We start from the raw sequence: 3,025 nt of genomic DNA, 5'->3' as shown, positions 1-3,025 counted from the left end.
CCCCAGAAAATGTGTTAGCTAAGGTGGTGACTCTCCAGGGGGAAGGGGCCGGGGAAGTGGGTGGGTGTAACGATCGGTGTATCTCGGCCTGTCACCATCACGTCTTCACCTTGTCGCTAACACCACATAGACTGGGGAGGCAATAGACTACAGACTGTGTTGAAGTATGCCGGCTTCGTCACGTGAAGAAGCGTCCAACTTTTGATTAAAAGAAACAAAAAACATACCATCAAATGTGCCGTATTTTCCGGACCATAGGGCAGAGCGTATTATAAGGTGGACTGCTGATCAGCAGGTATAGTCAAGTTTTTTTTTTCATACAAAAGGCAAACCGGATTATATGGGCGCATTAAAGGGATCATATCATTATACAGGTGTAATGGTACACAAACATTTCGGTTGAGTACCTACCTTGGTTTGGAGGTCACGGTTTGGTTCATTTTCGGTACAGTAGGAAAACAACAACAAAATATAAAACATTTTTGTTATTTATTTACCAAATTTGTAAACAATGGCATAACTTACATATACACACCGGGTCCATTGCCAGGCTTAATGTGATCAACATATATAAAATAAAAACTAAATAAGTTAAGGCTCAGAATGGTTTCTTAAAACCTTTCTACATATAAAGTGCTTTTTTGGATTGATTGAAACTTTTATTAATAGATTGCACAGTACAGTACATATTCTGTACAAATGACAAGTAAATGTTAACACCCCAATAAGTTTTTCAACTTGTTTAAGTCGGGGTCCCGGTTAATCAACATTAAACTTCCTCAAGTTGTTGCTCAGAAGAAATAAAATGACAAAACGTTTCTTCTACGTATAAAAAGTGCAACAATAAAAAGTTTCAATTTAACTCAGCCTCAGATTAACTTTAAGTGAAAGGCAAAACTATCTTTTAAGACAACCTGAACTGTCCAGTTGCCATTGGTATTGTGTTTTGGATGGCAATCAGCGACCATATTTATGACCATGCAAGACTTTCATGCTATACTATTATAATTATATCGTTACTTGTTACCCATAAAATAATTTGAATAACTATTTAATAAACGTAATTAAAATTACTAAGGGAAAAAAATTATGTTAATTAAAAAAAAATTCATAAGTTGTTGTGGGCTGTTGTGGGATGTTTCATGAAAGCAGAGTGTATGCCTTTAAAAAAAAAAAAAAAGGTGGTGACTGAGTAGCATCTCAGATTAACTATGTTTGTTAGCTTCAGATTCAGAATCAGAATCAGAAATACTTGATTTTCATTACAATCCCATTCAAGATCAGACAAACATTACAGGGAGACAGAACAGGATCAAACATTACAGGGAGACAGAACAGGATCAAACATTACAGGGAGACAGAACAGGATCGCTGACGGATCCATAGCAGGAATGACGGTTGCTATGTTCAATATGTTCACAAAATGGTGTAACGATCTGTTTACACTGTGTTCAGGTGGCGACTTGTCCAGGGTGTACACCACCTTCCATCAGAATGCAGCTGAGATAGGCTCTACTGACTCTCCCCCTCCACCCTCCCGTGACTCCGAAAGGGACAAGCGGTAGAAAATGGATGGATGGCTGGATCTGTCCACATTGAATAAGAAGGTGCGTCCAAACTTTTGTCCTCTACTGTATTTATTTTGTGCCCGGAATGACACCCAAAGCGCTTCACCCACTCCCACAAAGATGCTGAACTTGATGCTTACAAAATACTCCGAGGTTAAACTTGGAACGAGGTAAAATTCCCCAAATAGTTTTAGTAGGACTTTGCAAAAAAAAAAGGATGGAGTTAATTATTTATTTCCTCCTGTGCAAAAAATATCAGATGTTCCGTGCTTAAAGGTGGTTAAGAGATGTCTTTTTTTTTGTTTTTTTTCCCAATTGTTCAAAGAGAAAACTAAAAGCGTTGTCAGGTCACCTAAAATGATGTCCGGTTGATGCGAATTACAGTCAGCCCACGCTCTCTGAGAGCGTTTAAAAACGTCTCATTCTGACATGATTCCTGTTCCCTTTCTCCCTTCCATTCATTTAGTGTCCGTGTCTCAATCAGGCTGACGAGCCACATGTCACGGGGTGTCTCCCGTCATGGCAGCCCATGAATGTCTTTTCTCTGTCACTCGCTCCCCTCTAAGGACGCAGGTATTACACCGCCCTGTTAATGGCTTTGTCAGATGGCCTTTTGGTAAGAGCCAGTCATGAAGACGGACAGGGACTTGCCGCCGCTCCGTGCGTGTGCGCCCGCGTGTACACGTGTAGGTTTTCAGCCGCCAGAGCAGGAAATAAAAGGCCAGCCGTGTATCCGACCGTCATGCATCAGCAGAACTCGTATGAGCGGTTTGTCCGCCAGAGGACGAAAAAATACGCTCTAATATGTCCTTGGATGTGGCCACCATATTGGATTATTTGCAGAAATGTTGAAATCTATTAAGACTAAGGACACAACTCAGATGGTGTCAGGTTCAAACACTAAACAGACAATAAGCAAGGAATCAATTTAGCTCATGAGGAGAACGTATGGAGCTGCACACTTTGTCACAGTCCTATGCTCTAAGGCAGTGGTTCTCAACCTTTTATCAGTGATGTACCCCCGGTGAACCTTTTTTTAATTCAAGTACCCCCTAATCCAGGGGTAGGGAACCTATGGCTCTAGAGCCAGATGTGGCTCTTTTGATGACTGCATCTGGCTCTCAGATAAATCTTATCTGACATTGCTTAACACGATAAGTAATGAATAATTCCGCCGGTAATCACGATGTTACACATACCGTTCAAAATATAAAACATTCTCATGCATTTTAATCCATCCGTCCGTTTCCTACCGCACCTGTTCAAGAAATAACGATGTTAGTAAAAAGAATTAGAGACTTAATATACTCTAAAAATGTTGGTCTTACTTAAAAAATGTACCCATTTAGTTTTATTCAGTGTTAAAAAATATGATATGGCTCTCAAGGAAATACATTTTAATATATTTGGCTTTCATGGCTCTCTCAGCCAAAAAGGTTCCCGACGCCTGCCCTAAT

At 40.2% G+C, this 3,025-nt stretch overlaps 1 long non-coding RNA gene across 1 annotated transcript in view; it reads left to right on the top strand.

Moving 5' to 3' along the window:
* The window catches only part of LOC133561638 (uncharacterized), a 122,815-nt gene extending 120,333 nt beyond the window's left edge, over window positions 1-2,482 (top strand). The window contains exon 3 of the long non-coding RNA XR_009808743.1: window positions 1,456-2,482. This is a non-coding gene — a long non-coding RNA (uncharacterized LOC133561638). The remainder of the gene's footprint in view (window positions 1-1,455) is intronic.
* Window positions 2,483-3,025: the final 543 nt, after the last annotated feature.

Source organism: Nerophis ophidion, linkage group LG11 (assembly GCF_033978795.1).
Source record: "Nerophis ophidion isolate RoL-2023_Sa linkage group LG11, RoL_Noph_v1.0, whole genome shotgun sequence".
Classification (NCBI taxonomy): Eukaryota; Metazoa; Chordata; class Actinopteri; order Syngnathiformes; family Syngnathidae; genus Nerophis; species Nerophis ophidion.
This window is presented reverse-complemented; position numbering and strand designations above follow the sequence as displayed.